General features: G+C 46.1%; 1 protein-coding gene across 5 annotated transcripts in view; it reads right to left on the reverse strand.

Moving 5' to 3' along the window:
- Positions 1-26,848, reverse strand: part of TSNARE1 (t-SNARE domain containing 1) — a 956,130-nt gene that overhangs the window by 873,948 nt on the left and 55,334 nt on the right. For 3 of the 5 annotated variants that reach the window (XM_030219717.1, XM_030219709.1, XM_030219685.1), the window contains exon 2: positions 7,067-7,150. The gene's annotated coding sequence lies outside the window, so the exon portion shown is untranslated. Of the gene's footprint in view, positions 1-7,058; positions 7,151-19,945; positions 20,029-26,848 lie in introns of those variants that run through there. The other 2 variants (XM_030219701.1, XM_030219692.1) reach the window with 2 other exon arrangements.

Genomic DNA, 26,848 nt, shown 5'->3' on the forward strand with positions numbered 1-26,848 from the left:
GTATACATACCCCGAGGCTGTGTCGAACCGGACACCCAAATATTCTAGAGATTGAGAGGGGGTCAGGTGCTTTTGGCTAAATTGACGACCCAGCCCAGAGATTGCAGTACTGAGACCACTCTGGTTGTAACATGATGACTCTCTTCTGCCGAGTCCACTCTGATGAGCCAGTCGTCTAGGTACGGGTGAACCCGGATACCCTCTCGCCTGAGAAAGGCAGCTACTACCACCATTACCTTTGAAAAGGTTTGGGGAGCTGTGGAGAGGCCAAAAGGCAAGGCCCAAAACTGGAAATGTTTTCCCATCACCGCAAATGCAGAAACCTCTGGTGCGGGGGCCAAATTGGTATGTGCAGGCTTTCAGGTCCAGAGACGTGAGAAACTCTCCTGGCTGTACCACCACAAAGACGGAGCGCAGGGTTTCCATGTGAAAATGCCGCACTCTCAGAGACTTGTTGACTTCTTTTAAGTCTAGGATTGGCCGAAAAGACCCTCCTTTTCGCGGCACCTCAAAGTAAATGGAGTAACGGCCAGAGCCGAGTTCGGCGGAAGTCACTGGGCACACCGCCCCTAGGTGAATCAAGCCTTGTAAGGACTCCTCTACCGCCGCCCGTTTGGTGGCAGAACCGCATCGGGACTCCACAAACACGTCTCTTATCGGGGCATTGAATACTATGCTGTAGCCTTCCCTGATCAGGTCCAAGACCCACTGATCTGAGGAAATCTTGGCCCACTCCTCGTGAAAGAGGGAAAGTCGTCCTCCTATAACAGGGAGCGAGGAGAGGGCCGGCGCACCATCATTGAGAGGGTTGCCCTTGAACTCTAGGCCTTGAGCCAGCTGCTGCGGAATGCTTGTCCATACGAAAGGAGTTCCTCTGCTGAAAATGGGCACGAGAAGTGAACCCAGCAGAACGCCCCGGGTGATACCTTCGAGCTTCTCTGAAGCGAGGTCTGTAAGAGGAGGGAACCGCCTGACCATTGGAGGAAGGCCGCGGCCTGTCCTCAGGTAAGCGCTGGGGTGTAGCATCTCCCAGGCCTTTAACAATGTTCTCCAACTCCTCACCAAATAGGAGAAGGCCTCAAAAGGGCAACTTCACCAACCTTTGCTTAGAGGCCACGTCAGCCACCCAATGTGTAGTCACAACAGGCGGCGAGCCACCATAGCCATCTGTTTAGCTGAAGCTCTGACCAGATCATAAAGGGCGTCAGCCAAGAAAGACAAGGCCGACTCCATCCGCGGTGCCACCTCCGCAAGGGGCTCCGCTCCATCCCCGGGCTGTTCCACTGCCTGTTGTAACCAAGCAAGGCAGGCTCAGGCAGCATAACAGCTGCATGCAGACGCCCGTAAGGATAGGCCTGAAATCTCAAAGGACCGCTTTATAGCTGATTCAAGGCGTCAGTCCTGCATGTCCTTCAGGGCAACTCCTCCTTCAACTGGGAGGGTAGTTCTCTTTGTCACAGCTGTGACTAGGTCATCCACTTTAGGCACAGCTAAGCGCGCCAAATGCTCCTCACTTAGAGGGTATAATTGCCCCATAGCCCTGGCAACTTTCAAAGGCCCCTCGGGGTCAGCCCATTGAGCTGAAATAAGCTCTTGGATGGAGTCATGCAAAGGAAAGGCTCGAGCAGGCTTCTTAGTACTTGTCATCCTCGGATTAGCAGAGGAGAGCTCAGCACTCGCAGGATCTACAATAGAGAGGGCCTGCAGTGCATTAGAAATCAGCGCTGGCAGCTCATCGCGGTGGAAAAATCCTCACCGCGGAAGGATCATCCGGATCCAGTGGCAATCCTGCACCTTCCTCTGGCTCTCCAGACCACAAGGGCCTGCCAGACCCCTCTGACTCCTCACATCCCGACCACGGGGGGGGAAAATGGGGGTGCGCCACTTTCTGAAGGGGAATCCACCCTTCTGCGCTTGTCCTGCGGCCATCTGTCAGGGGAAAACGCACCTGACGGTAATTCAAGGCCGGGCTCTACTGGAGGGGACACAGGCAGCCGGGCTGATTGAGACCCCTGCGGGAGAGCTCTTTTTAACACAAATGCTTTATGCAGCAGCAAAACAAATTCAGGGGAGAATGGCTCACCCTGGCCTCCAGGTTCCAGTCCGGGGGAAATGGCTCTCATATTAGCCTCCATTCGAGGCTCCCCTCCAGGCTCACACCCCTCCGCCTCAGCGGGGGTTGCGCCATGCTGTTCCAAAATGGCACCCGCTGCCAGCTCCACGGAGCGGGAACAAACCTCGCTCGCCATGCTCGGGCCGGCTCTGACATCAGAAGAGCATGATTTACAGAGCCCTGCTGCTGATCTGCGCTTGCCACAACGGGAACAGTGCAGCTTTACAACCTCCGCAGCCATCGCCGAAAACAGCGGGAAATTTAAAATGGCAGATTCACGCCAAAATCGCCCCGAACGCAGGCCCACCCACTTCAAAATGCTCTTACCTCTCCGGATCGAGTCGACAGAGCTCCGATCCGCTGCACAAACTGAAGGAAAGCCTCTTTTCTTGGATCGCAGCGCTACAGCGCGAAGCGCCTTTTTTTTTTTTTTGACGCTGTGAGGAAAGTTAGAGGCAACAGCGCAAGAGGCAACTTTTTCCACTCCGGAGGATCAGTAGCGTGGGAAAGGCAGTGAAAGGGCAAACCTATGTGCCTGCATCCACAGCGTGGGCAAAGACAGGGACAGGGCTTGCCTATGTGTCTACATCCACATCGGGTGCCGGGTAGGGCAGGGAAAGGGCGTACTTATGTGCCTTTAAAGTGGGCACCATCAGCCACAACACCCCTGCTACAACTGGCAACAGCACAGGAGCAACCCCAGGCAGATTTCTGAAGGAGCTTGAAGAAGCTGCGTCCACCCTGCTGGGGAGATAGAGAATACTGAAGAGGCAGATAGAGCTAGCTGGCCATGAGGCACTGTGGTTTTTCAGTGCTATCTCCCCCTGCTGGTTGATGGACACAACCCACTCGTAATGGATTCATCTGCTTGATGACAAGGAAATTCTTTATTACTCTCTACCTCTGGAGTCTTGCCTGGATTGGTTGTCCTATATCCCTTCCCTACTCCTTTGGACATTAACTGGGAGAATCTATATATGGCAGCTAAAAAACTGGCGCAGAACTCGGTTCTGACTAATCATATTCTATAATCGGTGCCTAGATTTAGGCACCGATTATAGAATATGCTTAGTTGATATTTCAGCACCTAAATCTACATGCATCCATTTACACCAACGAAAACATGGTGTAAATCCCAGCGTGTAGATTTAGGCACACTAGGCCATATTCTATAACTAGGCGCATAAATTTCAGAATGCCCATTTCCCAACCCATAACCACACCCCTTTTGCCTGTATGTGTTAGAAGTTCAGAGCACATCGTTACAGAATACACTTAGCGACTTGTGCACCTAAATTCTAATCAGTGCCAATTAGTGCTCATTATTGCTTAAGTGCTGTTATCAGCGCTCCTTAGCTTGTTAAGTTTGTTAAGTTATGCACGTTGTTGTAGAATATGCACCGATTTCAGCGCAGATTTATAGGTGCGCTATGCAGAATTTGGGGGTGAGTGCAATATTTAGCATTTAACTGCCTAAGCAGCACCAAATAAAGATTGGACTGCATAAAAGTCAGTCCTATCAACTGCTAAACTTAGATGGTTAAGTGCTGACTCGGCCCAAATACCACCCACAAAATAGCTGGCTTTGAGTCAAGCGGTCTGTGATGATATTCTGTGACACTAACTAGTTAAGTGCTGCTAAATATCAGCAGATAGCCGTAAACAAGTGATTTAAACCAGTCAGCAGCTGTTTCTGGCCAGTTAAATCGCTTTGAATATTGGCCCCTAAGGTAAACAGAGATGAGGTTTGTGGCTACTATTGCAATCCATTGCTGTTTCTGGTCCCACAGAATGGAACTAATTATCAGCGGAATTAAAACAAATGACACACACTCTAATTTTTGGAGACATCTGAAAAGTTACCTTTTTCAAAGGATTTTCAGTTGGTTAAGGGTTGATGTTACTGGAAGTGTCTCCTGGCTGCTCTGTCTTTGGCACATAATAAGTAGAAACCCCATTTCCTAAAACTAATTTACAAGCCCAGTCTCAGAAGTTTCTAACTGCACGGTATTCCCTAAACTCCCTCTTCAACTTCAAGATTCTCCTCCTGTGCCTACATTTCCCTCCTACCTAAAGAGAGAATTGTTTCTTTTCAAGCTATCCTTCTGTTAATCTGCCTAGCTGACTATTTACTCTGTCCCTAGTCCATGGTTTCTCTGCCAAATTTGCCCTGCTCATGTAAGTTCTATTGTGTCAAGCACCCCAGACTATAGTATCATATACATAGTATCATATACATAAAACAAATAGTATAATAAAAACAACAATGGATACAAAAAGAATAAAACTGATCCCATTTTAATTCATTGTTGTTTTTTTTTTGCAAGTGTTAGCTATGCACAGTGGATTATATACAATTGCACCAAATAAAAGACTGCTTTGAGATATTCTATCAGTTTCTTTCAATATACATTGTTTAAAAAATCCAACAGAGTTCTGGCTCAGTGACAAAGCTGTGTATTGCCTTGCCACAAAAAAAATAACAAATATATACAGAGCACTCCATTTAAGTGCACGTCGGATAAGCGCATGCTCTGTTTAACTGCATGCCATACTTTTGGCACCATCAATTTCTATGGGGACAAACTTCGGTTTAGCGCACCACGGATAAGATTCGCTTATATGCATGGTTCAAGACTGCTCCTCTGCAGGAAAGACTCCGCATTAGCACGCGCATGAAATATGGAAGCCGATTGGCACGTGACAACCAACAAGATTTCAAATTTACTGCCTCTTTAAGTGCCACAGGCAGAATAAGCGAAAGAATGTTGTTAGGGTGTACACCGGGGTCGTCGCTGCGGCGGAACTGTAAGACTTTAAACACTGGCTGAACGAATAGAAGTTCTTAAAAAATTAGAAAACAAACAAAGTCAAGCATCTATTGCTAAAGAATATGGTGTCAATCCCAGTCAAATTTCACGTCTTGAAGCAGAAAGACCAGCTTCTGGAAGAATAGCAAAACAATACAAATCCACAACGGAAACGAAAACGGGCGTGAAAAGCTGAGGAGGTAGAAGGTGCTCTTCTTCGGTGGTTTTCTCAAGACAGGAGCAGACAGTTTCCTGTCAGTGGTCCACTGCTTATGGAGAAAGCTAACCAGCTAGCAGAAAGTATTGGACTAACTGAATTCAAAGCTACTACTACTACTAAACATTTCTAGAGCGCTACAAGGGTTACGCAGCGCTGTACAGTTTAACAAACCGCTTATGGAGAAAGCTAACCAGCTTTCAAAGCCACTGTTGGATGGTTGGAAAGATGGAAGGAGAGAAACAAAATGGTGAGAAACAAGACGCTGATGACTTTGATGCTGAAAATTGGGTTGTTTCAGTTCTTCCTACCATCTTGAACGAGTTTGTACCTCGTGACATTTTCAATGCTGACAAAAATGGTCTCTACTGGAGAGCGATTCCTGATGGAATACTTGTATTCAAACATGCCGAAACTACTAGAGGTAAAACACCGAAGGACCAACTGACAATCCTCCTTTGCTGCAATATGGATGGGAGTGAGAAGTTGGAACCCCTCGTCACTGCAAAGAGCAAACAGCCCCGTTGCTTCAAGAAATTTAAGCAACTTCCTGTGTCACACGAGGCTAACGCAAATTCATGGATGACTGGGGAAATTTGGAAACAGTGGCTAAAGAAGTTAGACACTAGAATGCAGGCACAAAAGCGTCAGATTGTGCTGCTTTGTGATAATTGTGCTGCACACAGGGATGATGTCAGGCTGTCTAACGTCAAGGTGGTCTTCCTGCCACCAAACACTACCTCTCTGATCCAACCTATGGATCAGGGCATAATAGCCAATTTCAAACAACATTATTGGGCTCTTCTGCTACGTCATCTGATGAGCATTATGGATGACCAGACTAGCAAGGATAAACGTGCTGTTGAACTGGCTCGTAATCTATCACTGTTGGATTCCATACATATGTAGAAAGAAGCCTGGAATCATGTTACACAGGCAACCATTGTGAACTGCTACAAGCGGGCAAGCTTTGTTAAGGATGTGGAGAGGGACGAAACAGATGCAGCTGTTGCAAACGTGTCAGATGAACAGGTTATTGACATACCAGAGGAGTTCCATCGCTAAGCAGCTGTTGATTACGGTCTACAAACAGCTGAAGACAGAACTAATGTTGAGATATGCGCCTACACGCAGGCAACAACGGCTGATGATGGAACAGATGAAGAAATGAGCAGTGAGGCACATGCTGACAAAATTCAACAACCTTGTCCTGTCACTTTTGCAAGAGCGCTGGAGAGTCTCAACACCGTGCGGCCTATCTGGAGGCCACTGGATGTCAGTGCTATGACAGTTTTTTTCGTCTGGCAGATGTAGTCTATGGAACTCATAGACCCAAGAGTGTACCGAGGACTATAACTGATTACTTCAAGCAAGCCTAATGTCAGTTAACTGAGACTGTATTCTGTACGTATAATAATAAACAGTACTGTACATATGTTTATCAGATGTCAAGCTTCTTTGGGTCACAACGGTTAAGTGCACGCTCTGGTTATCTGCATGCATTTCTTTGGTCCTAGACCCTTGAACTTAAGCAGATTGCACTGTGTATATATATATATTCTGATATATATATATATATATATTTATATATATCAGAATTTGATTCTCTATTGTGGTTGTGCCTGGCTTTAGCTGTTGCAAATAGCCTGTGCAATTTTGAAACAACATGGTTTTTGCCTGTAATATCTGATTTAAGTACAATTTTGAGTGTCAAAACTTCTGGTGACCATGACCTGGCCCCCAAAAATCAGAGACTGCAATGCCAGCATTACCAAAAACCAGAAGCCGCTGGCGCGGCTTGATAAAAGAGACCCTAAGTGAACCATTATGTGAGTAGCAGGAAAGGTGGTCAGCTCTCCAGGGTAAGAAACCCAGAACAGGCAGTTGACTATAAGAAAGTGATGTCATTTTAAAATACCTGCTTACCCCGTGAAGAAGGATACCTGGGCTCACTTTCTGGGCTTGATATCTGAAATCCTCCTCAATGCCCCAAAATAATTCCTTCAGAATCTAAAGGGTGAAAAACAAAAGAAAACAACTCACACATGAAGTACAAATAAAGTACTGGTACTTTTTGTTCTGTGCTTTTCTCAAGACATTACCCTAGAACAGTTTCTAACTCAATCAGTAAACACAGGAGAGACCTGCACATTGGAGTTCCACTCTCTGAGACAGAAAAACTGTACCTACAACACTCAACATGTAACTTTCAAACCTGCAGAGCACTTGCAGCTGTACTGATCCTAGAGAAGGGGTACTATCATAAGAAAAAATCAACACAGTTTGAAGTGCATTGAGCTTTTGAGATTATGATTAGTGCTGTCCAATTTGTGATTTGAATCAATTCGCTGATTCATTTTAGGCAAATCGATTTTTTTTTTTTTAAATTGGATAGTTTGGTTCCCCCAAGTAACTTTTAAAACTGTTGTTGTTCACCAGCAGCAAGAATAGCCAGCTCCACTACTCATGCCGGCCGCACAGCCTTCCCAGTGATGTGACTTCTTGTTTCCACGGAGGCGTAAATACGTCAGCAGAAAGACTGTGCGGTCCGCAGGAGCAGTGTACTCGTTGGTTGTTCCTGTTCACTACCAAAGAAGATGAACAGTTTTAAAGGTACAGAACTTTAAAAGCTAAGGTGTGTCGGGGGCCTTTATCTTGCAGTAGTAGAGATTCCTCTCTATACTTCAGGCCTGATGTGTTGCATCCCATTTTCTGCACGTGTTAGGTAGAAGAAGTGTGGTGCTCCTTGCATCATGGCATATGGGGGGGGGGGGGGGGGGGGGGGGGGGGGGGACATCATGGTCTTTGGTGGTCTGATTGAAAAATGCTCAAAAGGCCTTGGTGCTGTTTTGTTCTTGCTGCCTTCCATTCCACAAAATACTAATAGTAATAAAAACATGCACATTCTTGCTATGTCTATGTCTAGATGTTTTTCTGCTCCTGCCTCTGTTCCTGACAGCAGCATCAGCTTTTGGGTTTTCTGAGGACTGAGCCAACTCTCTTGTTGCTCAGCACTCTGGAAATGTTTCTGTGCCTGGACTGTATGAAGACCGTTGGGTCATTTAAAAAATAAACGTAGAAATAGGTTTCCTATTAGTACTACTCAGTAGTTGGAGATGTAAGCAGGCACTAAAGATCAAATTTGGAGAAATAATGTTTTCAGCATTAAAATATACTGGATCTGGGAGAAAGTTTGATCTCCAGTTCTAGTTCATTTTCCCTTAAGCTGTAATTTTCTTGTGTTTTAAAGCAGTGGCCTCTAAGCTGGTGTTGTGGGTGGTACAACTGTACAGCAATAGCAAGCTCTGTTAGAAATTCTACCATGAGATACTGAGAGCTCACCTCCAAACTAGCAGCAGTTCATGTCTGTGTGTAAGATGACAAAACATGGCGGGGGGGAGGGGGGTCCCAGTGCTGAAAAACCATATGGGTAAAAGAATGACTTTTCTCCTTGTTCAAAAATCTTCTGCTGTTCCTGAAGCATTTTCTGCATTTAACATTTTGCATGTGAAAGGGTGCTTATAAAAAATGCTTCGGGATATATGTCATTAGAAAGTGTGCACACCGAAAACTGAAGTGTACTTTTATGCAACTGCATGCAGGCATTGCTAAGGATGCACTTTGGGCAGAGTGGCAATGAAGTTGTGATGCAGGTGCATATTTTATAAATTAACCCCCATATTCTATAACAGGTTGCCTAAATTAAAGCGCCTAATCTACTCATTTCCATAGTAGCCTTAAAACAACAAAACAAATTCAAATCAAAAGTGCAATTCACATGAGCGAATCAAATCAACAACTTTTTGACTGAATTGGACAGCACTAATTACGCCTTCTTTATAGTAAATAACAGCAGAAAATGACCAACCAGCCCATCTTATCCAGCTACTCCTGTTCACACTGTAAGGATATATGACTACCTCCAATCATCCTATATAATAATTTGCACCATGAACGTTCCATGAAGCTGCCTGGGCCCATGCCTCCATTCTTTGGCTGTGCCTGGGACTGAAGCCTCAGATGACATCATCCAGAGAGCCCAAGCAACAGCAGTGCGGGCCCAGGCAGCTTCATCGAACGTTCATGGAAAATAAAAGCTAAGAAAAAGAAAGGACAAAAAGCAACCGAGACTGCCACCCTTCCGAACACCCTCCCGAACCACCCCTGACACAACAGACAAGATAAGGGGGGGAAAAAAAACCACATGAAAGAAAGTGACAGAAGCAACTTAACTCCTGCTGCCATGACACAGGCGCCTGACAGGCAGCTCCGAACAGAAAAAGAAAGAGATGATTTGAATCCTACTTCAAAGCCTCTGATGTGCCCCCCCCCCCCCCCCCCAAGGCCCATCAAACACCCCCTCCCCCCACCCGAAGCACATCAACATCCTCCCACCCTGGGCACATCAAGCCCCTCACCATCCGCAGCTGCCACTGGTAACACTGTCCGGCCGCTGCTGCTTCTCCTGTTGAGCAGCAGCGGCCGCTACAAAAAGAAAAAAAGTGATAAATGTTTTTAAACTCAGCCCAAATCATTTGCAAATGCCCGAGTCTTAAAACGCAGTCTCTGCAGCCGCTCCTCCTCTCGCCTCCACTTCACTGCCCCTGGAGTAAGACCCCGGAGGAGTGCACCAGGCATCCCTCCGAGCACCAGGCAGGCCGCAGGCCCTCCGAGCACCAGGCCAGCCGGCCACCCTCCCTCCGAGCACAAGGCCGCCTGCCTGCCCGCCCACCCTCCCTCCCTCCGAGCACCAGGGCCCCCCTCCGAAATTTAAAAGTCATACCTGGTCGGGGTTAAGGCGGCAGCGGCAGTGAAAAGCGTGCTGGCTCGGCAAGCTTTTAGCCTTCCCTTCTGTCTCTCAAGCTCTGGTCCCACCCTTGCAGAAACAGGAAATGAGGGCGGGACCAGAGCTTGAGAGACAGAAGGGAAGGCTGAAGGCGGGCCGAGCCAGCGCTTTTCACTGCCGCCGCTGCCGACGCCGCCTTAACCCCGAGTAAGTATGACTTTTATTCGGAGGGGGGCTGGAACTGGCTGAGGCGACGGTACGCATGCCCTCTCTGGAACGCGTGCCATAGGTTCGCCATCACTGCCCTAGAAGGTACACAATCTTGGGTTTTGTACCTGATTCAAAGAAGGATTTTAAGTGACTTGCCCAGGGTCACAAGGAGCTGCAGTGGGAATTGAACCAAGGATGCTGGGATCAAAGTCCGCTGTACTAACCATTAGGCCTCTCCTCCACTCCAATGCATGTCCTAGTATTTTTTTGGACAGAGTAAACAAGTGATTCACGTCTACCCCTTCTACTACAGTCAGGATTTTATAGACCTGTACCTTATCCTCCTTCAGCATTTCTTCTCCAGGCTGAGGAGCCCTAAATTCTTTAGCCTTTCCTCATTCTCGTTACCTTCTCTGTAATGAATTTTGAGCACTTGTAGAATATCGCTTCTTACCCAGGTGAATTTTTGGTCAACAGCAAACTACAGGATGGAAGTGTCTCTCCATAGAATGATGTGCTATAGGAATCCCTACAGTCAAGGATTTTGGAAGATGTCAGGTGGAAAAGAAATTTTGCACTGGCTTCTTGTGACATACTAGTGTACTGCAGAGAAAACTCAGAGGTACTACAGAATGTTTGCCCTACAGACAGAAGATGGGGTAGGTCTCAACTGCCACTGCTGGTGGTAAATTCATGTTCTCTTTCCTCATTTGCTTCCTGCACTACTCCCTTTGGCCAGCTAGGGGAGTCAGCAACCATCTTGTCTTATCTGATGTTTCCTCCTCTTCTGACACAGAAACATAGAAATATGACGGCAGATAAAGGCCATATGGCCCATCCAGTCTGCCCATCCTCTGTATCCTGCTTATCCCATGCCTTTTTAAATTCTGACATAGTCCTCGACTCCACAACCTCCACTTGGAGGCCATTCCACGCTTCCACCACCCTTTCTGTAAAATAATACTTTATTAAATTACTCCTAAGTCTATTCCCGCTTAACTTCATTGTATGTCCTCTCATTCCAGAGCTCTCCTTTAGTTGAAAAAGGCTCACTTCCTGTACATAAATGCCTTTGAGATACTTAAACGTCTCTATCATGTCTCCTCTCTCCAAGCGTATACATGTTGAGGTTCATAAGCCTATCCCTATATTTTTTGTGTTTAAGACCACTTACTAATTTTGTAGCCACCCTCTGGACCGACTCCATCCTGTTTATTTCTTTTCATAGGTGTGGTCTTAAGTACTGCACATAGTACTCTAAATGGGGCCTCACCAGAGACTTATACAATGGCACTATCACTTCCTTTTTCCTGCTGCTCATCCCTCTTTTTATGCACCCAAGCATCCTTCTGGCTTTGACCGTTGTTATTTCTACCTGTTTGGAAGCTTTAAGGTCTCAGAACCACATAGGACTGCTGAGGTTCATGAGACTATGGGATCACCATAGTTCCAATGGAGTGGCCTAATGTTTATTGTAGCAGATTGCGGACCTGGTGAACTGGGTTTGATTTCCATTTTCACCCGATGGTCAGCAGTGGGTTGAGATCCTGGAGAACCAGGTTCAATTCTCTCTGCAGCTCCATGTGACTCTGGGCAAGTCACTTAACTCTCCATTGCCCCAGATACAACTGTAGTACAATGTACTATTTATACTATGAGCCTGTTAGGGACAGGCCCTGTACCCATAAAATGAAACTGTAAACCGCTTAGGTCTAAGTGGTGTATAAATATTTGAATGAATGAATGAATTCAGAGGAAAGATAGCCAAGAACGGGGCAGCAATAGTTAACAAGAACTGCTTATCCAAATCTTCTTTTTAGCAGAAAATTCTCTCAGGGGAGGAAAGGAGGGTGGTGCCAGGGAGGTGGGAAGAAAGGAAAGGTGGTGATGCTACGGGATGTGTGAAGACAGAGGGAGAGATGATGACACAGAGGGGTGAGAGGATGAAAAAAAAGGAACCAGGTGAATCCAGCGCTGGTTGTGGCACTGTGATGAAGAATAAATTAGCATCTATTTAAAAGGATTAGCTGTTGGACAAGTCAGAAGTACTGTGAATCCTCATAGAGACAGTGATAAGATGATGCAAGATATTACTATAATGAGTCCTTAAATCAATGTATAAATTCAGGCTATTGTCTTTTCAATCTAATAGATGAAAATATATTTTAATTTAGATTTAATTACTCATCTTATCCAAATTTGAGCTCCAGGCAAGTTACATTCAGGTATATTTAAGTTAAATTGTATGCTCACTTGAAAATGGAATTTAGTACGCCTGAGGCACTACAGGGTAAAATCATTGTCTAAGGTTCTAGATTCTGTACACATTACATTATTGGATCTGATCTTGTGGATTGTATAACTTGGGGGCCCTTCCATGATGCAACTGCTAAAATTACACTTATTCCTATTCCCAAATCAATTGGATCTGATCTTGTGGTTTGTATAACTTGGGGGCCCTTTTACAACGCGGGCTTACTAAACGGTAATCTGGAGCTACTGCAGGCCCAACACGGGTGCAGGCAGTAGCTCCAGCCCACATGTGCACCATTCCCTGAACTAGGGAAAAATCGGCCTGTACTTTTAGCGTGGTGCTAACCCGGCAGTAATCAGGCAGCACCCATGTGTCACCCCCGTTACCTTTGAGTTAGCGTGGGAGCCCTTACTGCCACCTCAATGGGTGGCGGTAAGTGCTTCCCCTCCGATGGCCATGTGGTAAGAGAAATCTTACTGCATGGCCATGACTATTTTCCGTCTTTTTTACCTGCTACGGTAAAAAGGACACCCCCTTGGTTAGCAAAACCTTTAAAATTTGCTGTAACTGAACAATTATTAGATTTTATTTCTTCTCTGCATTATTTGTATGATACGCAACATAGTATTAGACCTATGCATAGCACAACGTCACATCTACTGATATTAACTTCAGACATTAGGAAATACCTGAGTAGAGGCCAACAGATTATTCTGCTTCAGTTTGATATCTCGGCAGCTTTTGATACCCTAGATCACACTTTATTAATCCACAGATTAAGTGAACGGGGACTAACAGGTTGCGTAGTCTCGAAGGAGCGAGAATAACTGAGGGCTCGGATCCCCACTCCGGTAGCCGGCCAGTGCCTTGAGACAGAATAGGAAACTGGAAGTGAGATAGGAGGGGAGGTCAGGACCGGAACCTCGAGGGATTGGCCAGTTTAAGTGTAGCAGTCTTTCCCGCCAAGACTCTATATCATGATAGGTGTAGCGGCGGTGAAGAGGGAGGGCAAGAGGAGATTATTTAGGGGCGGGACCTCCTGGGGCTCCTTGGAGGCAGTTTACCCACCCACCCTCTCTTGCAATATTTGATACAAGGAACGTGGTCCTGGGAGGGAGGTGGCAGGGAGTGGAGTGCGAGATGTTGCAGCGGGCAGGTACCCGAGGTATGGGGAAAATCTCAGTAAAAAATTAGCTTACGGGAGGCTCCATGAGCCAGCAGGTTGGTGGGTCAGGTGACCCGGTACTGATAGGCATGGAGGTCTATGCTGCAGCTATCGCTCTAGCTGAAATGGTGGAGCAGTGGTAATGGAGGGATTTAAGGATGTTATGATGTTAAGACTGTTACAGCAGCTCGGGTTTTTGAGCAAGGTGTTCAGTTCTTCATGGTTTAATATACGTTAATAAACAAGCTGCGGCCTATGTGTTTATATCATATCTGTGTCCAAGTCCATTCTTTGGGCAGTGATAGAGATGAGATTGAGGGTGGAGAAGTAATGGTAGTTGGGGGGGGGGGGGGAGTGGGGAAGGTCCCAGATCCCAAGGTTAAAGGTCTTATAATGTATGTAAGGAAAATAATACTTCACCTTTTTGGCAAACTTGTTGTGGTGTCCCTCAGAACTCCCCAGTCTCACCATTATTGTTTAATATATTATTTAAGTCTGCTGGGTACTTTGATGACTAAGGAGGTCTTTTACTAAGCCCAAGTAGCATTTTCAGTTCACGGTAGAAATCAGCTGGTGGTAAACTCCACAACGCCCATTATATTCCTACTAGTAAAAAACGTCTGTTTCTGACACAAATGAAACGGGCGCTAGCTAGGTTTTCCTCTGAGTGTGTATGTTTGAGAGAGTGTGTGTGAGAGTGACTCTGTGAGAGAGAGAGAGAGTGTATGTGCGAGTGTGTGTGTGTGACAGAGAGTGAGACTGGGTGCGAGTGTGTCTGTGTGAGAGAGAGTGTGTGTGTTATTATATATTGCTAGATTGGAGACCCTGTCGCTGTATTTAATTAATTGGTATTTTTTAATAATTTTTAAAACTTAGACAGACAGCTTGTGCCGCCCCCCCCCCCCTCCCTTTTCTTAGTATCAAACGATTAGGAAACATTGTCTTGCCTCTCTTTTTAAATACATAATTTACTTGATGTAATGTGCCTAATTGTTATGCAAATGGGCATTTTGATAATTTGTCCTAATTCAATTATTGATTCCATCCCTGACAATCAGAAACATTCGGAAATGACGTCATGAATTTCGGTTTACTTTTGGCGGGATACTTTAAAATAGATTGACAAGACTAGCTCTGTTTGTTCTCATAGCTTCTCTGATTTTTCTGCTTGACTTTGTTTCAAGTATTGTTTTACGCTACATCATCATCAAAGAGGTAAGGATATTGATTTCAGATATGGTACTTTTTAGTTTATTCATCTTATATAGCCCTTTTTAAAACCGGTGTTAGAACACTATATATTTTTATTTTGGTTACAATGTCATGGTTGTACTTATTGGAACATATTGATAGGGAGCTGCCTGCACTGATAACTCCTTAAGATGGGTTCAGATACGCTTCATTTTATTTTATGATAGGTTATACAGTTTAGAGTTTTTCGGTGTAACATTGTTTCAATATTTTCCAGCAGTACACATTAGTAAAATGGGAAGACTAGCGGCAATGTTTTACATTACTTACTGCCTTTCATAATGATTTTGGAGAGAACCAAAGTGTATGTTACCACATCATCCAGGGTAACAATATCGCTTTTTAACTATGGCAATGACAAATATTCTAAACATATTAGACGACACGTTTCATCTACTCAACATACAACCTATATAAGTTACCATATGAACACTCTTTAATTTATATTTTTTGTACAGTCCTCTATAGAACTGGCGTTATACCATCATATATTCATTTTGAAACGCCATATGAGAACATCAGAAGTAATTTGAAACACACTGATATGGAGCTGTACGTACAGATACTTTTCTCAAGATGGATTTAGATACCGTACTAGTTCCGTTTGGTTATGGTGATAGGCTATGCAGTTTAGAGTCTTTCGGTGTGTCAATATTTCTGGATTATCCAGCAATACACATTAGCGAGATAGAAAATTAGCAGTAATTTTTTACTTTATTTGCTACCTTCCATAACGGTTTTTGAGATAACCAAAGTACATTTTATTATTATATTTTCCAAAAGAAATTGTCCAGGTTAATAATAACGTTTTTGACTATGGCAATGGCAACATACTAGACGATATGTCCCACTAATCTACACTTTATATACAGTCCATATAAGTCACCATATGATCACTTCCCTCAGACATTATTTTCAGCAGAGTGTTTCATTTTTATTTTTTCAACATCTGAATTAATGACATGATTTTTTTGTAGACACATATATTCCCTCTACCATTTGGATAATATAAGAAATCAGCATACAGTGAGAAGGTAATTCAGATTTCTTTTTATACATATGTTTTCCTTTTTAGTCTACACGTTATGATATATATAATATTAATTGTTAGTTTTTTAGTTTTTGCTAGTCAATTTTTTGATATGCAATATTATATACTGCTCATATAATATTCAATTAAGATCAGTTAATTCTTTATTTAATATTAGGTGCTGTTATTGTACAATCATTTTACCTCTGCTAGTTCTTAATTGGTTTAATGTGTATAGATTGTTGCTCAGTGAGCTTAATAACTATTAGGTATATACATGTGCGTTGGTATGTATGTGTATGTATGTATTGTGATAAGGAAGAGGCTGTCCTACCCTGGTTAGGCCCCTAGAGGGCGCTGTTCCCCCTAAAATGTCCAGGGAGAAGGGCTGGGTGAGTCACAGAAGGGAGCCAGTAAGGGGAGGTATAGCAGGAGGTCGCTAGGACCGAGGAGAGTCCTGGGGATAGAAACAGGTGCAGCAGGTTTTGGGCTGGGTCCTGTTTGGCCATTAACCACTTAAGACCCCACCTGAGTTGAGAGGGAGAAAAGGAGAGCTGGCAGCTGAAGAAGAGGGCTGGTAACTGAAGCAGAGGGATCTCCATGAGAAGTACTGGCTGTGCCCTTTGGACTGGGGGTAGAACTGTGTGTTCCCAAGAAGGAAGCTGGCTGGGGTAAGAAGGCCCTAGAGTAACAAGAATAAGAACTATGTGTTCAAGGAGGTATTGGGTGTCCCAGCTGAAAAGACTGTGTGTCTAGAACAGTGAAGAGGTACTGTGTGTCCCAGCTGAAAAGACTGTGTGTCTAGAACAGTGAAGAGGGACTGTGTGTCCAAGATGAAAAAGCTGTGTGCTACAAGGAGGGACTGTGTGTCCAAGGACTGAGTTAGTACTGAGCCCAAATGCCTGTGTGAGAGGGCTCAGGGGGAAGAAATCTGTTGGGTTTGAACTGTGCAAGAAGAAGTGTTTTAAGCTAAAAGAAGTGTGCCCCAGAGGCGGGAATAAAGATTTGTATGAGAAAAATCCTGTTGATAAGACCTGACTATGTTTGCCTTTTTGAGAACCAGGTCACCCCCAGTAGAAAGGGGTAGGATACTAATTTGCATAAAATCTGCATACTGAGAACCAGCTCACCCTGAGTGAAAGAGGGGCCTGGGATCCTGAGGTGGGAGCTTCCTCTTCACAATAGCCTCATCATTTTCTCAGTATATATACATATCTATATGAGTGTGTGTGTGTGTGTGTGTGTGTGTGTGTGTGTGTGTGTGTGTGTGTGTATTGTGATAAATAAGAGGCTGTCCTAGCCGGGGCAGGCCACTAGATGGCGTTGTTCCCCTAACAATGTCCAGGATGTCCGGGGTAGGCCACTAGAGGGCGCTAGGAGAATAGGTGGAGGTCGCTAGGACCGGGGAGAGCCCTGGGAGATCTACAGCTGTAGGAGGTTATGGGCTGGGTCCTGTGTAGCTAATTAACCACTTTATACCCCACCTGAGATGTGAAAGGAAAGGAAGAGAGCTGGTAACTGAAGAAAGAGAATCCCCCTGGAAAGAACTGGCTAAATCCTATGGACTTGTGGTGGACTGTGTGCTCAAGGAAAAAAACAGGCTGGAGTAAGAAGTCCCTAAAGCATTAGTGTTGGACTGTGTAGCCTCAGTACTTAGAGGAACTGTGTGTTCAAAGAAAGGACTGTGAGTCCAAGGAAGGAAGGACTGGTGTCCAAAGAAGAAGTAGGGCTGTGTGTCCTAATACTAAGAAGCAGGCTGCAAAGCCTGGGGTTAGAAGTCCCCAAAGTATTGAGGTTAGTGCTGAGCCCAGGAATCTGTGTGGGGAGGCTCAGTGTAAAGATATGTAAATGTATAAAGTATTTAAACTAGAAGAACTGTGCCCAGGGGCTCGAATAAAGAATTGCCTGAATATGCTGTTGGTAAGACCTATTTAATTTTGCCTCTGGAGAACCAGGTCACCCTGAGCGTGAAAGGATAACATGCTAATCTGCATACAATTTGCATACTGAGAACCAGCTCACCCTGAGTGAAAAAGGGGCCCAGGGGCTTGAGGTTGGATTGCTCAGGATGCTGGGAAGAGACTGGAGTCCTGTTCAGAGGCCATAGGCCAGTGAGGCCTGCTGGAGAGTGGGAGCGGAAGCTCATCTTCCCAATATATATATATATATATAATATATATATATATAAGATATATAATCTTGTGTACAGTCAACAGGATGTTACTTGTGATTGGATTTTCATATACTTACTAGATTTGGTTTTCTTTATTTTATTTGATAACATTGCTTGTAATAGAAAGTTTGGGATATTTGTAATGTCTCTCTACATTTTTATTGATTTTATATTGTTTATGTGTTTTGATTTATATAGACTCCTGACGCAGGCCTGTACGGCCGAAACACAGCCGTGTCGAGTCCTTTTCTCCCTGCTATCCATTGATTAATAAAGTTTGTTTTTAATTCTCACAACCAAAGAGTCGCCTTTTTTATTTTTTATTATTTTTTAAATTATTTTTTACATTCAAATTTGAAGATTTTTATCATAATTTTTTCATTATTTTTTCATGGCTTTATTATTTTATTTGATGTTTTTCTAGTCATCTTCGCTGTTTTGTTTGTTGTTGTTTCTTGCAAAGACTGGTTTCTTCTGTTTTTTTGCGCATGTGAGAATGAGAGTGTGTGCCAGGGGTCCGCCCTCCCTCCTAGCTCCAGGGCCGGGTCCCCCTCCCTCCCTCCTTCCCTCTCTTCAAGTGCCAGGGTCATCCCCTCCCTCTCTCTGAGTTCCAGGGTTGTCCCCTCCCTCCAAATTCCAGGGTCGTCCCCTCACTCCCTCCGAGTTTCAGGGTCAACCCCTCCCTCCAAGTTTCAGAGTCTCCCTCCCTCCCTCCGAGTTTCAGGGTCCCTCCCTCCTAGACCTATGCACTACATGACACTAAGACCCGAACCATAGAGTGAAACAGAAAATGACGCTGATGCATAAGCACTCGCAGTCACCTCACCTTGGAGCGGAGGCGGGAATTAGGAGGGGCTGCTCCGTCCCCTTTGGCTGAGAGGGGTGGGATTCCTGTCCCTCTCGCCTGGAGGTGCCGATTCAGAGGCACCGCCCAGCCGGTCCCGGAGCGGTGGGGGTTGGGGCGGAGCCTGGGCTGTGGTTTCCCATTCCTTTCCTCCCTTCTTGAGGTGCAGGCTCCCCTCGGCGCTGTGCTCGATCGTCACGTCGGTGCCTCCGGTGTGGTGGAGGTCGAGAGGAGCTCTGGTTTCTTTTTCCTGCCTCCCTCCCTGGGTGACTGGGCTCAGCGGCGGTAGGTAAGACTCCGGCCTCGTGTGGGGCTTTTCCAATTAGAGATCCTCTGTGTTCACCCCATGCTATTTTGAATTCCGACACATTTTTTTTCCCACCACCTCCCTCAAGAGGGCATTTCAGGCATCAACCATCCTCTCTGTGAAAAATAATTTTCTGATATTGCTGCTAAGTCTACCACCCCACAACCTCAATTCATGTCCTCTAGTTTTACCATTTCCCTTCTCTGGAAAATATCTGTTTCTATATTAATACCTTTCAAGTATTTAAATGTCTGTATCATATCTCTCCTGTCCCTTCTCTCCTCGAGGTAATACAATCCTTCTGTATGGTAGTACAATCTCTTAAGTCTTTTAGACTATTGTAATATCATTTATCTGGGTTGCTCCAAACAAGTATACAAAATACTTCCTTATATTTATTTCCTGAATAAATATGATGGTTTATCATCTTACTACATTAAAAACTCATCGGCTATCAATATATGCCAGTCTTTTTAAAATTATTATGTCTTAACTTTTTAAGACAATTTTTGGTGCTGCACCATTATTCTTTTCAAATATCTACCAAATCTACTAGGAATTTTAAGTTTTCTTGCCTGCCCCTCTTTGAAAAACAAAAATAGAACTAAAATGTAATTTCAAGCAGCAAAACTAGATAAGGAGCTCCCAGGACTTTTGTTAAAACTGCAGCTGAATACATACAATGCAAAAGCAGTCTTAAAACACACTATTCAAGAAATATGTCCCCAATGCTAGAGAATGATATCCTAAAGTAATGATTAATTATACTATTTTTAGTATTGTACCTTTGTTAGATTTTGAGTGATTGTTTTTGCTTTTAGCACTGTCTGTTACTGGTGATTGTCCAGCTTCTTGAAAAGTGTAATCTGCGTAGAACCGAGAGGTTAACTGCAGAACATAAGTCATGCTGTAACGTAAAGTAATCTAAAAATGCAGGTCAAAGATTTGGAAAGTGGTGCACATTTTTACCCATATTCAGATAGATTTTCAGGCAGCCTTTTTACCCTGGTCAATTGCACTGGGGGAACCAGATGTGTTTTCTAGACCCTTCCAGAGTTATTCATCTTAAAGAGGGAGTTTTAAATACTAAAGATGAACACTGCAATATTATATTCTGCCAAGTCTAGGGTTATTCTGGGAACCATCAAATAGGTTTTCTTGGAATGTGACAATGCTAAGGTATTCTTCAATTTCAAGTATCACAGCTTGCAGATCACTACTTCTAAAAACCATCATCATCAGATGAAATCTCAGTTGGTTCCCATTTAGAAATCACTGCTAGTTTGTAAATGGGATAAGCAGAACATGTAAGTCTTTTGGCCTGATGTGCCATCTCTCTTCTTTTGTTTCACGCAGAGATTATATCATTAGTTCTACAGTCAGCCCTCATCTCAATATACTTGTTGCATCTGATTCTTCTTCAATTATGACAGAATTGTTTTCCTAGGAACTCATTAATTCTATTTTTCTTCCCTGGTTTACCATTTATGGAGCTTGATTTCTTATATTATTCACATCATAAATACTTCAGTTTCTTTTTCTAGGAGGTGTTTTGAACATTTAACATTTTTAATCTGTATGACATGTGTTAATGATCTACAGCTTTTAGTGCCAGTGAGCCATTAATCTACTGTCTGTCACTGTCTATTTAAATAACTGAGGTGCAGGAATGGATGACCCTGAACCAATTAATGTTGAATCTGAAGAAGACTAAGATGATCTATATTAACAACCCTCCCCAGAATTTTGGTTTCTTAACTATTGGGGGATGGCAAGACCTTTATTCATGGAGGCCTATAATTTCAGAATTTAGTTTGGTTCAAAGTTATCTTTTCTCATTCAGGTAAAGCTGGTGGTTTAGGATGGGAAAAATTAGGTTCTTACCGTGATAATTTTCTTTCCTTTAGTCATAGCAGATGCAGCCATTACAGATGGGTTGTGTCCATCAACCAGCAGAGGGAGATAGAGAGCACACTTTTTTCAGTGCCTCATACCAGCTTGCTCCACTGCCTCTCTTCAGTATTTGAAGCTTCCAAAGCAGTATGGCAAACCGCAATGGGAATAACATGAGCTTTCCTCACAGCGAACGATGGCCCTACAACAAAGGACATTAACTCAGAATGGAGGGAATGAAACATCCTCCCGGAGGGCATAAACTCATCCTCCACTGAGACATAACTGGAGGGAATAAACTCATCCTCCAAAACATGAAACTGGAGGGAATTAAGTCATCCTCCTTTAATTGAACAAGAATCCTGAAGACTGTTTTCCGACTTTCTCCCAAGAACGGAATCTCCAGGAAACACGAACAGAACCTGAAATAGATTTACAGCAGATAGCATCAGACAGGGAGGGATCATGGCTGCATCTGCTATGACTAAAGGAAAGAAAATTATCACGGTAAGAACCTAATTTTCCCTTCCTTGTCATCAAGCAGATGCAGCCATTACAGATGGGATGTATCAAAGCAATCCCTAGATAGGGTGGGAATAAGCCACACCACGAGCCAGCACTTGCGCTCCAAAATGTGCGTCCCTCCTGGCAGCCACATCCAGCCTGTAATGTCGGGCAAAAGAGCTTAGAAGCCCATGTTGCTGCACTACAAATCTCTTGAAGAGAGAGTGCTCCAGTTTCAGCCCAAGAAGAGGAAATTCCTCTAGTGGAATGCGCCTTAAAGGCATCAGGCGGAGGCCGGCCAGCAAGCAAATAAGCTGAAAAGATAGATTCTTTAAGCCAGCGGGCAATAGTGGCTTTAGACGCTGGAGACCCTCTGCGAGGACCTGATAGCAAAACAAACAGATGATCAGAGGTCCTGAAAGAGTTAGTAACTCGCAGATACTGCAGCAGAGTCTTGCGCACGTCCAACAGGTGCAATTGCCCAAAAGATTCTGGAAACTCCTCCTCGACAAAAGAGGGCAAGAAAATAGGTTGGTTTAGGTGAAACGCTGAAACCACCTTAGGCAAGAAGGAAGGCACGGTCCGAACCGTGACCCCGGACTCTGAAAACTGCAGAAAAGGGTCTCTACAGGACAGCGCCTGGAGCTCTGACACCCGTCTCGCCGAAGTAATGGCCACTAACAAGACGGCCTTCAGTGTCAAATCTTTCTCTGAAGCACGCCGAAGCGGTTCAAAGGGAGCACCCTGAAGGGCCTTCAGCACTAGCCCCAGGTTCCAAGCTGGACAAGGTGCACGCACGGGAAAACGGAGCCGAAGCACCCCTCCAAGAAACTGTGCCACATCCGGATGAGCAGCTAAAGACACGCCTTCAACCTTGTCACGCAGGGAGGCCAACGCTGCCACTTGCATCCACAGGGAATTAAAGGCCAAGCCTTTTTGTACACCATCCTGCAAAAAGTCCAGAATCGGCAAGACAGGAGCCCGCAGGGGTGTGATCTCTCTGGAAGCACACCAGACTTCAAACTGGCGCCAAATCCTGGCATAAGCCACGGAAGTGGAACGCTTGCGGGCTTGCAGGAGAGTGGTAATTACTTTATTGGAATAGCCTCTGCCTCTCAATTGCGCCCTCTCAATCGCCAGGCCATAAGACCAAATCGGCCGGCGTCCTCCATGACAACAGGTTGGGAACCAGAGGTAACTGAAGGGGATCCTCTACGAGCATCTGTCGGAGGTCCGCATACCAAGGCCTCCTGGGCCAATCCGGGGCGACAAGAACCACTTCTCCTGGATGCAGCCGAATCCGCAGGAGCACTCGCCCTATCAAGGGCCACAGAGGGAACACATACATTAGGACCGGAGGCCAGGGTTGAGCCAAGGCATCCAACCCCTCCGCGCGAGGACCTCTCCGTCTGCTGAAGAAGCACGGGACTTTGGCATTGGTGCTTGTCGCCATTAGATCCATCACGGGCTTGCCCCACTTGGCACATATCTGCAGGAACACTTCATCTGCAAGTTCTCACTCCGCTGGATCGATCTGATGCCTGCATAGAAAATCGGCTTGCACGTTGCTCTGACCTGCAATGTGAGCTGCCGACAGAAACTGTAGATGCAGCTTGGCCCAGTGGCAAATTTGTTCGGCCTGCACGGCTAGAGCTCTGCACTGAGTGCTGCCTTGTCGATTTATGTAGGCCACTGCTGTCGTGTTGTCCGACATCACTCTGATAGCTAATCCTTCCAGGGTCACTTGAAAGGCCAGAAGCGCCTGAAACACCGCTTTCAACTCTAGGCGGTTGATGGACCACTCCGACTCCTCGGGTGTCCATAGACCCTGGGCATGCTTCCCCTTGCAATGTGCGCCCCAGCCTTTCAGACTGGCATCTGTCACCACTAGGCACCAATCGGGGAGTGCCAGCGGCATTCCTCGCCGCAGCATGCTGTCTGAGAGCCACCACTCCATGCTGAGTCGGGCCGCAGGGAGCCAAGAGAGTCTGCATTGGTAATCCTGAGATACTGGAGACCATCTTTGGAGTAGACCATACTGTAGAGGTCTCAGGTGCGCTCTCGCCCAGTGCACCAGTTCCATGGTGGCCATCATCGATCCAAGCAGCTGGACAATGTCCCAAGCTCGCGGGCAGGGCATCCTCAGGAGCAGACGGACCTGATTCTGAAGCTTGCACCGCCTTTGCTCGGGTAGGTACACATACCCCGAGGCTGTGTCAAACCTGGCTCCCAAATATTCTAGAGACTGCGAGGGGGTCAGGTGACTTTTGGCCAAATTGACGACCCAGCCCAGAGACTGAAGTACTGAGACCACTCTGGCTGTTACATGCTGACTCTCTGCAGCAGAATTTTCTCGAATGAGCCAGTCGTCCAGGTACGGGTGAACCCGAATACCCTCTCGCCTTAGAAAGGCAGCTACTACCTCCATAACCTTCGAAAAAAATGCGGGGAGCTGTGGCGAGGCCAAAAGGCAAGGCCCGGAACTGGAAATGCTTTCCCATCACCGCAAACCTCAGAAACTTCTGGTGCGGGGGGCCAAATTGGAATGTGCAAGTAAGCTTCTTCCAGGTCCAGAGACGTGAGAAACTCTCCTGCCTGTACCGCCGCAATGACGGAGCGCAGGGTTTCCATGTGAAAATGCTGCATTCTCAGGGACTTGTTTAATTCTTTTAAGTCCAGAATAGGGCGAAAAGACCCTCCTTTTCGCGGCACCACAAAGTAGATGGAGTAGCGGCCGCAGCCGTGTTCGGCGGGAGGTACTGGGGACACGGCCCCTATCTGAATCAGACCTTGTAAAGTCTCCTCTACCGCCACCCGTTTGGCGGCAGAACCGCATCGGGACTCCACAAACACGTCTCTTACAGGGGCGTCGAATTCTATTCTGTAACCGTCTCTGATCAGGTCCAAGACCCACTGATCTGAGGAAATGTTGGCCCACTCCTCGGCAAAGAGGAAAAGACGTCCTCCGATGACAGGACTCGAGGAGAAGGCCGGTGCACCATCATTGAGAGGGTCGCCCCTGAACTCCAGGCCTTGAGCCAGTGGCTGTGGAACGTTTGTCCGAGCGAAAGGAGTTCCTCTGCTGAAAACGGACACGAGAAGTGAACCCAGCAGAACACCCCGGGAGGTACCTTAGAGCTTCACGGAAGCGAGGTCTGTAAGAGGAGGGACCGCTGCACCCTTAGAGGAAGGCCGAGGCCTATCTTCGGACAAGCGCTGGGGTTTAGCCTCACCCAGGCCCTTCACAATTTTCTCCAACTCCTCACCAAACAGAAGGCCGTGAAAGGGCAACTTCACCAACCTTTGCTTAGAGGCCATGTCCGCCACCCAAGGCGTCAGCAAGAAAGGACAAGGCCGACTCCATCCGCGGAGCCACATCTGAAAAGGGCTCCACTCCATCACCAGGCTGTTTCACTGCCTGTTGCAACCAAGCCAGGCAGGCTCTAGCAGCATAACAACTGCATGCAGACGCCCGAATAATGAGACCTGCAATTTCAAATGACCGTTTAAGTGCTGATTCCAGTCTACGGTCTTGAATATCCTTCAGGGCAACACCTCCTTCAACAGGGAGGGTAGTTCTCTTTGTCACAGCTGTGACTAGGGCATCCACTTTAGGCATAGCAAAGCGAGCCATATGCTCCTCACTCAGAGGGTATAATTGCCCCATAGCCCTGGAAACTTTCAAAGGTCCCTCGGGGTCAGCCCATTGAGCCGAAATAAGTTCTTGGATGGAGCCATGCAAAGGAAAGGCTCGAGCAGGCTTTTTGGTACTAGCCATCCTAGGATTCACAGAGGAGGCTGTACCACTGGCAGGGTCCTCAATAGAGAGCCTGCAGGGCATCAGAAATAAGCGCTGACAGCTCATCACGGTGGAAAATCCTCACCGTGGAGGGATCGTCCAGATTCTGAGTCACTTCTGCACCAGACTCTGGCTCCTCAGACCATGAAGGCCTGCCAGAGTCCTCCGAATCCTCGCAGCCCGACCACGGGGGGGAAAATGGAACTGCAGCACTCTCTGAAGGGGAATGAGCCCTTCTGCGCTTCATATTCTGCCAATTATCAGGGAATAACGCCTCAGAGGGCATACCCAGGCTAGAATCCACCGGGGGGGGGGGCAATAGAAGAGGCCCATGCCGGGCTTTGTGGGAGAGCTCTTTTAAGCAAGTATGCTTTATGCATTAATAAGACAAAATCAGGGGAGAAAAACTCACCCTGGGCACCCGAATCTCTGCCGGGGCTAGTAGCTCCCATATCGGCCTCACTCCGAGGCCTCCCCCCAGGCTCAGGACTCTCCGTCTCAGCGGAGGTCGCGCCATGTGGTAAATTCAAAATGGCGCCCGCTGCCAGATCAGAGCGCGAAGAATCGTCTCTCGTCATGCTCGGGCCGGCTCTAACGTCTGTACAGCACGATTTACAGAGCCCCGCTGCTGATCTGCGCTTGCCACACTTGGAACAGCGCTTTCCTGTCTCCGCAGCCATCGCCGAAAACGGCGGTAAAATTCAAAATGGCGGTTCACGCCAAAATCGCCCCAATCGCGGGCCCACCCCGGAGGAGTCAGAAAACACTCTTACCTCACTGGACCGAGTATCACAGCTCCAGTCCCACAGAAAAAGGCAAGGAAAAACCTCTGTTCCAGCGTCTAAGCTGTGAGGAAAGCAGAGGTATATAGAACTCCGGAGGCTCAGGTGAGTGGGAAAGGCAGGGAAAGGACGAACCTATGTGCCTGCATCCACTGTTGGTGGGGAAGGACAGGGAAAGCTAAGCAATGTGTCCACATCCACGGAGGTATGGGTAAGGCAGGGAAAGGGCGAACCTATGTGCCTTTAAAGTGAAGCTGCTATAGCCTCCAACACCCCTGCTAACAACTGGCAAAAGCACAGGAGCAACCTCCAGGCAGATTTTAGATGGAGCTCGAAGAAGCTGCAGCCACTCTGCTAGGGGAGATAGAGAATACTGAAGAGAGGTAGTGGAGCAAGCTGGTATGAGGCACTGAAAAAAGTGTGCTCTCTATCTCCCTCTGCTGGTTGATGGACACAACCCATCTGTAATGGCTGCATCTGCTTGATGACAAGGAAGCCTTTTTTAAGTAACTTCTGTTCGGCTACTGTGTCATAGTCTTGCTCCTTAGGACTTTTGTTCAGGCCTTCAGTCCTTGGTTTAAATAGCTTTATTATAACTGTATCTTTTTGAGATGCACTACATCTATACTAAGAACACTGTAGATGGTCCAGAATGTGACTGCCCATCTGATAATAGGAGTAACATGGTTTGACTCCATTATGCCAAAGCT

This window comes from Microcaecilia unicolor, chromosome 1, assembly GCF_901765095.1.
Source record: "Microcaecilia unicolor chromosome 1, aMicUni1.1, whole genome shotgun sequence".
In the NCBI taxonomy this organism is placed as follows: Eukaryota; Metazoa; Chordata; class Amphibia; order Gymnophiona; family Siphonopidae; genus Microcaecilia; species Microcaecilia unicolor.